The sequence below is a fragment of the Sciurus vulgaris genome (genome assembly GCF_902686455.1).
Source record: "Sciurus vulgaris genome assembly, chromosome: 7".
Taxonomy (NCBI): domain Eukaryota; kingdom Metazoa; phylum Chordata; class Mammalia; order Rodentia; family Sciuridae; genus Sciurus; species Sciurus vulgaris.
In genome coordinates, this window is record NC_136467.1 from 156989698 (window position 1) to 157004181 (window position 14484).

The window sequence follows — 14484 nt, forward strand, 5'->3', positions numbered from 1 at the left end:
CAGCATTCTCAAAACAGCAGCTTCCCTGACTTGCTGGATGTTTAAGACCAGAAGTTGGAGCCTAAAGTTTAGGAGTAAAATGGCCGAGTAAGAAAATATCCAATATTTGTCTCTCCCTCAGAGGTCTGCTTGAACCCAGGAATCCAGGTGATTTCTCTAAGGGTTTTGTGACTGTGGGCCACATGAGTTCCCCAACAGGGAGATTAATGAGACCCTGGAGAACAGAAAGCCAACCAGGGCACATGCTGCAAAGAGGAGGATAATTGGAGAACGAGAAATCCCTGATGCTTCCCAGGGAAGCCAGCATCAAGGAAACCTGGATGCATCCTGGCAGATGGCACTAGAAGAGCTAAGAGACTGCTCACAAGTTCCCAAGAGTGACCACCTGAGGGAACTCAGCTGATCTTAACAGAAGATAGGAACACGGTCAAGTTGACCAGCTTAGTCTTGTACACCTAGCAAAAACAGTTACAACAAAAGTACAGCCATACCTGAGCATTTAAAAGAAAAGACAATGGTTCTTTTAATGGAACTTAAGATGTACACTTATATCAGTCCCACAGCCCTGGTGGCCCCCAAATTCTGAGGCATTTTTCTTTTGTAAGGCTCATATTTACCCTGCCTACCAAAAAATTAGACTGGCCTCAGCAGCTTAGTCTTCCTTACTTCTTAAGTTGATGTTTTACCTAATGACCAAAGTTTGCCTATACTGATAATGGTGCACACGAAACACAAGCGAGTCCTTTGGTTTATTCTCTTACTCATAGGTCCACAGATATCTGCCTGGATTGGCACAAGAGCAGCAGAATTAGGAACGGTGCTTTACTGCGTTATTTTTGTCCTGCCATGCTCCCTTCCTCATTTACCGCTCATCTAGTCACCAGTCAACAACCATCATGGTCCTCTGCAGTGCCCAGAAGCACCAGATGCCCAGAGTCTACAAAACTCCAGAAGGTCATAGAAATATGATCCTCCATGTGAAAAACAAAACAGATTTCCAAATGGGACTCACTTTCCACTTCTGTCTGTATGGAGTTGCAGGCCTCTGTAGACAAAAAGGGTTGTAGCTGCTAAATGGTGGCTACCCTCTCCAGTGCTGCAGGAGCTCACCACCAATTTCTTCTAATTTAGGGTTCTTAATTCTGATGCCAAAAAAGAAACCCACAGATGATAGCGGGTGAGGGTTAATGGCAGAGATGTACTGAATGGAAACCCTTGCAGTACCAGAAAGAACCTCTCAGAGGATTTCTCAGACCAGCACCCTAGTCTGGGGATTTATGTAGACAGCTATTGGTTCACAGCCATTGGTCCAAACATGGTAATTAGGGTCTGGAAGTGTACTGACACCATTGGTTAATTCTCGAGTTTCAATTTCTATTCGGGTCTGAGCCACTTCCATTTCTCGTGGCAGGTTGAGGTCATGGGAGGCCAGAGGCCATGGGAGGTTGGAGGTCATGGCAGGTGGTGGGATGTTCTGTGCCTGCAGGTTCCGATCTGCAGTGCTGAAGAGCAGGGGCTCCTGCAGCAGGAGTGGGCACCACACCTAGGCCTGGCCACTAAGCTGGAGAGGTCAGGAGCCCAGGCTTGCAGGCCTCAGGTCCCTGCACCAGCCTGGCAGGCTCTATGGGCCATGTGCTCTGGCCTGCCACTCCACTACCCTGCTGCTATTTATGGGAAGTGACCAGTAGGCTGGCTGGGCAGTGAGCACTGGGGAGACTTGTTGCATGGAGCTGCCTCCCAGCTTCTACCGAGCCCCTTAGACAGACCCTCTGGAGGTTTCCCGAACATCCACAGCTCACGCACACCATCTGCTTAAGAGGTCAGAGTGGTCATTAACCCTCTCCCCTGACTGCAGTCAAGGACCTCTTCTGAGGGATGGTTGAGGCAGGAGACAGATTATATGCAGGAAGATAGAAATGGGGATCTGGGAGTATGAGATCCCACTGTCCAAGATTGAAACCCTTGGCTAAACCTCTTATGTTCATTATTGGTGGCCGGATTAGAAGGGCCACTCACTGACTGTAGGACCACTCACTGACTGCAGGGTCCAATCACTGACTGGAGGGTCATTCACTGACTGGAAGGTTCACTCACTGACTGGAGGGCCACTCACTGACTGGAAGCCCACTCAGTGACTGGAAGGCCCACTCACTGACTAGAAAACCCACTCACTGACTGAAGGGCTCACTCAGTGACTGGAAGGCCCACTCACTGACTGGAAGCCCACTCAGAGACTGGAAGGTCCACTTGCTGACTGGAAGGACCACTCACTGACCGCGGGGTCCATTCACACTGACTGGAGGACCCATTTACTGATGGGCCCATTCACTGACTGGAAGGCACACTCACTGACTGGAGTGCCACTCACTGAATGGAAGCCCACTCACTGACTGGATGCCCACTCACTGACTGGAAGCCCACTCAGTGACTGGAAGGCCCACCACTCACTGACTGGAGGGCCACTCACTGACTGAAAGGCCCACTCACTGACTGGAGGGCCACTCACTACCTGGAAGGCCCACTCACAGACTGGAGGGCCCACTCACTGACTGGAGGGCCCACTCACTGACTGGAAGGCCACTCACTGACTGGAAGGTCACTTACTGACTGGAAGCCCACTCAATGACTTGAAGGCTACTCACTGACTGGTGGGCCCACTCACTGAGTGAAGGGCCACTCACTGACTGGAAGGCCCACTCATTGACTGGAAGCCCACTCACTGACTGGAGGGGCCACTCACTGACTGGAAGGCCCACTCACTGACTGGAAGCCCACTCACGGACTGGAAGCCCACTCAGTGACTGGAAGCCCACTCACTGACTGGAAGGCCACTCACTGACTGGAAGCCCACTAACTGACTGGAAGGCCACAAACTGACTGGAAGCCCACTCACTGACTGGAAGCCCACTCACTGACTGGAGGGCCCACTCACTGACTTGAAGGCCACTCAATGACTGGAAGCCCACTCAGTGACTTGAAGGCCACTCACTGACTGGAAGGCCCACTCACTGACGGGAAGCCCACTCACTGACTTGAAGGCCCACTCACTGACTGGAGCACCACTCAGTGACTGGAAGGCCACTCACTGACTGGAGGGCCCACTCACTAACTGGAGGGCTCACTCACTGACTGGAGGGCTCACTCACTGACTGGAGGGCCCACTCTCTGACTGGAAGCCCACTCAGTGACTGGAAGGCCACTCACTGACTGGAGGCCCCACTCACTGACTGGAAGGCCACTCACTGACTGGAAGGCCCACGAACTGACTGGAAGCCCACTCACTGACTGGAAGCCCACTCACTGACTGGAAGGCCCACTCTTTGACTGGAAGCCCACTAAGTGACTGGAAGGCCACTCAGTGACTGGAGGCCACTCACTGACTGGAGGGCCCACTCACTGACTGGAGGGCCTACTCTCTGACTGGAGGGCTCACTCTCTGACTGGAGGGCCACGTACTGACTGGAAGGCCTACTCACTGACTGGAGGGCCCACTCACTGACTGGAGGGCCACTCACTGACTGGAAGCCAACTCACTGACTGGAAGCCCACTCACTGACTGGACGGCCACTCACTGACTGGAGGGCCCACTCAATGACTGGAAGGCGACTCACTGAGTGGAAGCCCACTCAGTGACTTGAAGGCCACTCACTGACTGGAGGGCCCACTCACTGACTGGAGGGCCCACTCACTGACTGGAAGGCCCACCCACTGGAGGGCCCACTCACTGACTGGAAGCCCACTCACTGAGTGGAAGCCCACTCAGTGACTGGAAGGCCACTCACTGATTGGAAGCCCACTCACTGACTGGAACCCCACTCAGTGACTTGAAGGCCACTCACTGACTGGAGAGCCCACTCACTGACTGGAGGGCCACTATCTGACTGGAAGCCAACTCACTGAGGGAAGCCCGCTCACTGAATGGACGGCCACTCAATGACTGGAGGGCCCACTCAATGACTGGAAGGCGACTCACTGAGTGGAAGCCCACTCAGTGACTTGAAGGCCACTCACTGACTGGAGGGCCCACTCACTGACTGGAAGGCCCACCCACTGGAGGGCCCACTCACTGACTGGAAGCCCACTCACTGAGTGGAAGCCCACTCAGTGACTGGAAGGCCACTCACTGATTGGAAGCCCACTCACTGACTGGAACCCCACTCAGTGACTTGAAGGCCACTCACTGACTGGAGGGCCCACTCACTGACTGGAGAGCCACTCACTGACTGGAAGCCCACTCACTGACTGGAGGCCACTCAGTGACTGGAGGGCCCACTCACTGACTGGAAGGCCACTCACTGAATGGAAGCCACTCACTGACTGGAAGCCCACTCACTGACTGGAAGGCCACTCACTGACTGGAGGGCCCACTCACTGACTTGAAGGCCACTCACAGACTGGAAGCCCACTCACTGACTGGAAGGCCACTCACTGACTGGAGGGCCCACTCACTGACTGGAAGGCCCACTCACTGACTGGAAGCCCACTCACTGACTGGAAGCCCACTCACTGACTGGAGGGCCCACTCACTGGCTGGAAGGCCACTCACTGACTGGAATCCCACTCACTGACTGGAAGGCCACTCACTGACTGGAGGGCCCACTCACTGACTGGAAGGCCGACTCACTGACTGGAGCACCACTCAGTGACTGGAAGGCCACTCACTGACTGGAGGGCCCACTCACTGACTGGAAGGCCACTCACTGACTCGAAGGCCCACTCACTGACTGGAAGTCCACTCAGTGACTGGAAGCCCACTCAGTGACTGGAAGGCCACAAACTGACTGGAAGCCCAGTCAGTGACTGGAAGTCCACTCACTGACTGGAAGCCCACACTACCTGGAAATCCACTCAATGACTTGAAGGCTACTCACTGACTAGTGGGCCCACTCACTGAGTGAAGGGCCACTCACTGACTGGAAGGCCCTCTCACTGACTGGAAGCCCACTCACTGACTGGAAGCCCACTCACTGACTGGAGGGGCCACTCACTGACTGGAAGGCCCACTCACTGACTGGAAGCCCACTCACGGACTGGAAGCCCACTCAGTGACTGGAAGGCCACTCACTGACTGGAAGCCCACTAACTGACTGGAAGGCCACAAACTGACTGGAAGCCCACTCAATGACTGTAAGCCAACTTACTGACTGGAAGGCCATTCACTGACTGGAAGCCCACTCACTGACTGGAAGGCCACTCACTGACTGGAGGGCCCACTCACTGACTGGAAGGCCCACTCACTGACTGGAATCCCACTCACTGACTCGAAGGCCCACTCACTGACTGGAAGTCCACTCAGTGACTGGAAGCCCACTCAGTGACTGGAAGGCCACAAACTGACTGGAAGCCCAGTCAGTGACTGGAAGTCCACTCACTGACTGGAAGCCCACACTACCTGGAAGTCCACTCAATGACTTGAAGGCTACTCACTGACTGGTGGGCCCACTCACTGAGTGAAGGGCCACTCACTGACTGGAAGGCCCACTCATTGACTGGAAGCCCACTCACTGAGGGAAGGCCACTCACTGACTGGAAGCCCACTAACTGACTGGAAGGCCACAAACTGACTGGAAGCCCAGTCAGTGACTGGAAGCCCCCTCAATGACTGGAAGCCGACTTACTGACTGCAAGGCCACTCACTGAATGGAAGCCACACACTGACTGGAAGCCCACTCACTGACTGGAAGCCCACTCACTGACTGGAGGGCCCACTCACTGACTTGAAGGCCACTCACTGACTGGAAGCCCACTCAGTGACTTGAAGGCCACTCACTGACTGGAAGGCCCACTCACTGACGGGAAGCCCACTCACTGACTCAAAGGCCGACTCACTGACTGGAGCACCACTCAGTGACTGGAAGGCCACTCACTGACTGGAGGGCCCACTCACTGACTGGAAGGCTACTCACTGACTGGAATCCCACTCACTGACTCGAAGGCCCACTCACTGACTGGAAGTCCACTCAGTGACTGGAAGCCCACTCAGTGACTGGAAGGCCACAAAATGACTGGAAGCCCAGTCAGTGACTGGAAGTCCACTCACTGACTGGAAGCCCACACTACCTGGAAGTCCACTCAATGACTTGAAGGCGACTCACTGACTGGTGGGCCCACTCACTGAGTGAAGGGCCACTCATTGACTTGAAGGCCCACTCATTGACTGGAAGACCACTCACTGACTGGAAGCCCACTCACTGATTGGACGGGCCACTCACTGACTGGAAGGCCCACTCACTGACTGGAAGCCCACTCACGGACTGGAAGCCCACTCACTGATTGGAAGCCCACTAACTGACTGGAAGGCCACAAACTGACTGGAAGCCCAGTCAGTGACTGGAAGCCCCCTCAATGACTGGAAGCCGACTTACTGACTGGAGGGTCCACTCACTGACTTGAAGGCCACTCACTGACTGGAAGCCCACTCAGTGATTTGAAGGCCACGCTCTGACTGGAAGCCCATTCACTGACTGGAAGCCTACTCACTTACTGGAGGGCCACTCACTGACTGGAAGCCCACTCACTAACTTGAAGGCCACTCCCTGACTGGAGGCCCCACTCACTGACTGGAAGCCCACTCACTGACTTGAAGGCCACTCACTGACTGGAAGCCCACTCACTGACTGGAGGGTCCACTCACTGACTGGAAGCCCACTCAGTGACTTGAAGGCCACTCACTGACTGGAGGGCCCACTCACTGATTGGAAGGCCACTCAGTGACTGGAAGCCGACTCACTGACTGGAGGGCTCACTCACTGACTGGAGGGCGCACTCACTGACTGGAGGGCCACTCAATGAGTGGAGGGCCTACTCACTGACTGAAAGGCCACTCAGTGACTGGAAGCCCACTCAGTGACTGGAAGGCGAATCACTGACTAGATGGCCATTCACCGACTGGAGGGCACACTCTTGACTGGAAGGGCACTCACTGACTGAAAGCTCACTCAGTGAATTCAAGGCCACTCACTTGCTAGAAGGCCCACTCACTGACTGGAAGCCCACTCACTGACTAGAAGGCCCACTCACTGACTGGAAGCCCACTCAGTGACTGGAAGGCCACTCACTGACTGGAATGCCAGTCAGTGACTGGAAGGCCACTCACTGACTGGAGGGCCCACACTCTGACTGGAAGGCCACTCTCTGACTGGAGGGCCACTCCCTGACTGGAAGGCCCACTCACTGACTGGAGGGCCACTCACTGACTGGAAGGCCCACTCACTGACTGGAAGCCCACTCACTGACTGTAAGGCCACTCAGTGACTTGAAGGCCACTCACTAACTGTAGGGCCCACTGACTGACTGGAGGGCTCACTCTCTGATTGGAAGGCCACTCACTGATTGGAAGCACACTCACTGACTGGAAGCCCACTCACTGACTCGAGGACCACTCACTGACTGGACCACTCACTGACTGGAGGGCCCACTCAATACTGGAGGGCTCACTCACTGACTGGAGGGCTCACTCACTGACTGGAGGGCCCACTCACTGACGGGAGGGCCACTCAATGAATGGAGGGCCTACTCACTAACTGGAAGGCCACGCAGTGACTGGAAGCCCACTCAGTGACTGGAAGGCAAATCACTGACTGGAGGGCCCACTCACTGACTGGAAGGCGACTCACTGACTGGAGGGCCCGCTCACTGATTGGAGGGCCCACTCACTGACTGGAAATCCCACTCACTGACTGAAGGGCCCACTCACAGATTGGAAGGCCCACTCACTGACTTAAGGCCACTCACAGACTGGAAGCCCACTCACTGAATGGAGGGTCACTCACTGAATGGAAGGCCAATCACTGACTGGAAGCCCACTCACTGACGTAAAGGCCACTCACTTTCTAGAGGCCCCACTCACTGACTGGAGGGCCCACTCAGTGACTGGAAACCCACTCACTGACTTGAAGGCCACTCACTGACTAGAGGGCACACTCACTGACTGGAGGGCCACTCCCTGAGTGGACGACCCACTCAGCGACCTGAGGGCCCACTCACTGACTGGAAGCCCACTCACTGACTGGAAGCCTACTCACTTACTGGAGGGCTCTCACTGACTAGAAGGCCACTCAGTGACTGGAAGGCCACTCAGTGACTGGAAGGCCACTAACTGACTGTAGGGCTCACTCACTGACTGGAAGGTCCACTCTCTGACTGGAGGGCCACTCACTGACTGGAAAGCCCACTCACTGACTGGAAGGCCACTCCCTGACTGGGAGGCCCACTCACTGACTGGAGGGCCCACTCAGTGACTGGAAGCCCACTCACTGACTGGAAGGCCCAGTCACTGACTGGTGGGCCCACTCACTGACTGGGAGGCCCACTCACTGACTGGAGGGCCCACTCAGTGACTGGAAGGCCACTCACTGACTGGACGGCCCACTCACTGACTGGAAGGCCACTCTCTGACTGGGAGGCCCACTCACTGACTGGAGGGCCCACTCAGTGACTGGAAGGCCACTCACTGACTGGACGGCCCACTCACTGACTGGAAGGCCACTCTCTGACTGGGAGGCCCACTCACTGACTGGAGGGCCCACTCAGTGACTGGAAGCCCACTCACTGACTGGAAGCCCGCTCACTGACTGGAAGCCTACTCATTTACTGTAGGGCCACACACTGACTGGAAGCCCACTCACTGACTGGAAGGCCACTCACTGACTGGAAGCCCACTCACTGACTGGATACCCACTCACTGACTAGAGGGCCACTCACTGACTGGATGCCCACTCACTGACTTGAAGACCACTCACTTACTGGAAGCCCACTCAGTGACTGGTAGGCCCACTCACTGACTGTAGGGCCCACTCTCTGACTGGCGGGCCACTCACTGACTGGAGGGCCCACTCACTGATTGGAAGGCAACTCACTGACTCGAAGGCCCACTCACTGAGTGGAAGGCCACTCACTGACTGGAAGGTCCACTCACTGACTTGAAGGCCACTCACTGACAGGAAGGCCCAGTCACTGACTGGACGGCCCACTCACTGACTGAAGCGCCCACTCACTGATTGGAAGGCCCACTCACTGACTTGAAGGCCACTCACTGCCTGGTGGGCCCACTCACTGACTGGAAGGCCCAGTCACTTACTGGAGGGCCCACTCACTGATTGGATGGCCCACTCACTGACTGGAAGGCAACTCACTGACTGGAAGCTCCACTCACTGACTGAAGGGCCCACTCTCTGATTGGATGGCCACTCACTGACTGAAAGGCCCACTCACTGACTGAAGGGCCCGCTCACTGATTGGAGGGCCCACTCACTGACTGGAAATCCCACTCACTGACTGAAGGGCCCACTCACAGATTGGAAGGCCCACTCACTGACGTAAAGGCCACTCACTTTCTAGAGGCCCCACTCACTGACTGGAGGGCCCACTCAGTGACTGGAAACCCGCCCACTCAGTGACTGGAAACCCACTCACTGACTTGAAGGCCACTCACTGACTAGAGGGCACACTCACTGACTGGAGGGCCACTCCCTGAGTGGACGACCCACTCAGCGACCTGAGGGCCCACTCACTGACTGGAAGCCCACTCACTGACTGGAAGCCTACTCACTTACTGGAGGGCTCTCACTGACTAGAAGGCCACTCAGTGACTGGAAGGCCACTCAGCGACTGGAAGGCCACTAACTGACTGGAGGGCTCACTCACTGACTGGAGGGACCACTCACTGCGTGGAGGGTCAACACTGACTGGAGGGCTTACTCACTGACTGGAAGGCCACTCAGTGACTGGAAGGCCACTCACTGACTGGAGGGTCCACTCACTGACTGGAGGGCCCACTCACTGACTGGACGGCCCACTCACTGACTGGAAGGCCACTCCCTGACTGGGAGGCCCACTCACTGACTGGAGGGCCCACTCAGTGACTGGAAGCCCACTCACTGACTGGAAGCCTGCTCACTGACTGGAAGCCTACTCACTTACTGGAGGCCCACACACTGACTGGAAGCCCACTCTCTGACTTGAAGGCCACTCACTGACTGGAGGACCCACTCACTTACTGGAAGCCCACTCACTGACTGGAGGGTCACTCACTGACTGGAAGCCCACTCACTGACTGGAAGGCCACTCAGCGACTGGAAGGCCACTAACTGACTGGAGGGCTCACTCACTGACTGGAGGGACCACTCACTGACTGGAGGGCCAACACTGACTGGAGGGCTTACTCACTGACTGGAAGGCCACTCAGTGACTGGAAGGCCACTCACTGACTGGAGGGTCCACTCACTGACTGGAGGGCCCACTCACTGACTGGACGGCCCACTCACTGACTGGAAGGCCACTCCCTGACTGGGAGGCCCACTCACTGACTGGAGGGCCCACTCAGTGACTGGAAGCCCACTCACTGACTGGAAGCCCGCTCTCTGACTGGAAGCCTACTCACTTACTAGAGGCCCACACACTGACTGGAAGCCCACTCTCTGACTTGAAGGCAACTCACTGACTAGAGGCCCCACTCACTTACTGGAAGCCCACTCACTGACTGGAGGGTCACTCACTGACTTGAAGGCCACTCACTTACTGGAAGCCCACGCAGTGACTGGTGTGCCCACTTACTGATTGTAGGGCCCACTCTCTGACTGGAAGGCCCATTTACTGACTGGAAGCCCATTCAGTGACTTGAAGGCCACTCACCGCCTGGAAGACTACTGACTTACTGGAGGGCCACTCACTGACTGGAAGGCCACTCAGTGACTGGAAGGCCACTCAGTGACTGGAAGGCCACTAACTTACTGGAGGGCTCACTCACTGACTGGAGGGACCACTCACTGACTGGAGGGCCACTCACTGACTGGAGGTTCCACTCACTGACTGGAGGGCCACTCCCTGACTGTAAGGCCCACTCACTGACTGGAAGGCCCACTCACTGACTGGAGGGCCCACTCACTGAGTGGAGGGCCACTCCCTGACTGTAAGGCCCACTCAATGACTGGAAGGCGCACTCACTGACTGGAGGGTTCACTCACTGACTGGAAGGCCATTCACTGACTTGAGGGCCCACTCACTGATTGGAAGGCAACTCACTGACTCGAAGGCCCACTCACTGACTGGAAGGCCACTCACTGACTGGTGGACCCACTCACTGACTGGAAGGCCCAGTCACTGACTGGCGGGCCCACTCACTGAGTGAAGCGCCCACTCACTGATTGGATGGCCCACTCACTGACTGGAAGGCCCACTCACTGACTGGAAGGCCCACTCACTGACTTGAAGGCCACTCATGGACTGGTGGGCCCACTCACTGACTGGAAGGCCCAGTCACTTACTGGAGGGACCACTCACTGATTAGATGGCCCACTCACTGACTGGAAGGCAACTCACTGACTGGAAGCTCCAATCACTGACTGAAGGGCCCACTCTCTGATTGGATGGCCTACTCACTGACTGAAAGGCCCACTCACTGACTGAAGGGCCCACTCACTGAATGGAGGGCCCACTCACTGACTGAAGGGCCCACTCACTGAATGGAGGGCCCACTCAATGACTGGAAGCCCACTGACTGACTGAAGGGCCCACTCACTGAATGGAGGGCCCACTCACTGACTGAAGGGCCCACTCACTGAATGGAGGGCCCACTCACTGACTGGAAGTCCCACTCACTGACTGAAGGGCCCACTCACTGAATGGAGGGCCCACTCACTGACTGGAAGCCCACTCACTGACTAGAGGACCACTCACTGACTGGATGCCCACTCACTGACTGGAAGCCCACTCACTGAATGGAGGGTCACTCACTGACTTTAAGGCCACTCACTGACTGGAAGCCCACTCACTGACTTGAAGCCCACTCACTGACTGGAGGGCACACTCACTGAGTGGAAGGTCACTCCCTGACTAGAAGGCCCACTCACTGACTGGAGGGCCCACTCACTGACTGGAGGTCCACTCCCTGACTGGAGGTCCCCTCCCTGACTGGAAGGCCACTCCCTGACTGGAAGGCCCAATCACTGACTGGAGGGCCCACTCAGTGACTGGAAGCCCACTCACTGACCGGAAGCCCACTCACTGACTGGAAGCCTACTCACTTACTGGAGGGCCACACACTGACTGGAAGCCCACTCACTGACGTGAAGGCCACTCACTTTCTAGAGGCCCCACTCACTGACTGGAGGGCCCACTCAGTGACAGGAAGCCCACTCACTGACTGGAAAACCCACTCACTGACTATAGGGCCACTCACTGACTGGAAGCCCACTCACTGACTTGAAGGCCACTCACTTACTGGAAGCCCACTCAGTGACTGGAAGGCCCACTCACTGACAGGAGGGCCCACTCACTGACTGGAGGGCCACTCACTGACTGGAAGGCCCACTCACTGACTGGAGGGCCCACTCACTGAATGGAAGGCCACTCAGTGAGTGGAAGCCCACTCACTGACTGGAGGACCACTCACTGACTGGAGGGTTCACTCACTGACTGGAAGGCCACTCACTGACTGGTGGGCCCACTCACTGACTGGAAGGCCCAGTCACTGACTGGCGGGCCCACTCACTGAGTGAAGCGCCCACTCACTGACTGGAGGGCCCACTCACTGACTGGAAGGCCCACTCACTGACTTGAAGGCCACTCACTGACTGGAAGCCTACTCACTTTCTGGAGGGCCACTCACTGACTGGAAGCTCCACTCACTGACTGAAGGGCCCACACTCTGATTGTATGGCCTACTCACTGACTGAAAGGCCCACTCACTGACTGAAGGGCCCGCTCACTGATTGGAGGGCCCACTCACTGACTGGAAGTCCCACACACTGACTGAAGGGCCCACTCACTGAATGGAGGGCCCACTCACTGACTGGAAGCCCACTCACTGACTAGAGGACCACTCACTGACTTGATGCCCACTCACAGACTGGAAGCCCACTCACTGAATGGAGGGTCACTCACTGACTTTAAGGCCACTCACTGACTGGAAACCCACTCACTGACTTGAAGGCCACTCACTGACTGGAGGGCCAACTCAGTGACTGGAGTTCCACTCCCTGACTGGAAGGCCCACTCACTGACTGGAGGGCACACTCACTGACTGGAAGGTCACTCCCTGACTGGAAGGCCCACTCACTGACTAGAGGGCCCACTCACTGACTGGAGGTCCACTCCCTGACTGGAGGTCCACTCCCTGACTGGAAGGCCACTCCCTGACTGGAAGGCCCACTCAGTGACTGGAGGGCCCAGTCAGTGACTGGAAGCCCACTCACTGACTGGAAGCCCACTCACTGACGTGAAGGCCACGCACTTTCTAGAGGCCCCACTCACTGACTGGAGGGCCCACTCAGTGACTGGAAATCCACTCACTGACTTGAAGGCCACTCACTTACTGGAAGCCCACTCAGTGACTGGTAGGCCCACTCACTGACTGGAGGGCCCACTCAATGACTGGAGGGCCACTCCCTGACTAGAAGGCCCACTCACAGAATAGAGGGCACACTCACTGACTGGAGGGCCACTCCCTGACTGGAAGGCCCACTCAGGGACCTGAGGGCCCACTCACTGACTGGAAGCCCACTCACTGACTGGAAGCCCACTCACTGATTGGAAGCCTACTCACTTACTGGAAGGCCTCTCAATGACTGGAAGCCCACTCAGCGACTGGAAGGCCACTAACTGACTGGAGGGCTCACTCACTGACTGGAGGGACCACTCACTGACTGGAGGGCCACTCACTGACTGGAAACCCACTCACTGACTAGAGGGACACTCACTGACTGGAAGCCCACTGACTGACTTTAAGGCCACTCACTTACTGGTAGCCCACTCAGTGATTGGTAGGCCCACTCACTGACTGGACGGCCCACTCACTGACTGGAGGGCCACTCCCTGACTAGAAGGCCCACTCACTGACTACAGGGCACACTCACTGACTGGAGGCCACTCCCTGACTAGAAGGCCCACTCAGTGACCTGAGGGCCCACTCACTGACTGGAAGCCCACTCACTGACTGGAAGCCTACTCTCTGACTGGAAGCCTACTCACTTACTGAAAGGCCTCTCACTGACTGGAAGGCCACTCAGTGACTGGAAGCCCACTCACTGACTGTAAGCCCGCTCACTGACTGGAAGCCTACTCACTTATAGGAGGGCCACTCACTGACTGGAAGCCCACTCACTGACTTGAAGGCCACTCACTGACTGAAGGCCCAACTCACTGACTGGAAGCCCACTCACTGACTGGAGCGTCACTCACTGAATGGAAGGCCACTCACTGACTGGAAGCCCACTCACTGACTGGAAATCCACTCACTGACTAGAGGGCCACTCACTGACTGGATGCCCACTCACTGACTGGAAGGCCACTCACTTACAGGAAGCCCACTCAGTGACTGGTAGGCCCACTCACTGACTGTAGGGCCCACTCTCTGACTGGAGGGCCACTCACTGAGTAGAGGGCACACTCACTGACTGGAGGGCCCACTCACTGACTGGAAGCCCACTCAGTGACTTGAAGGCCACTCACCGACTGTAGCCCACTCATTGACTGGAAACCCAATCA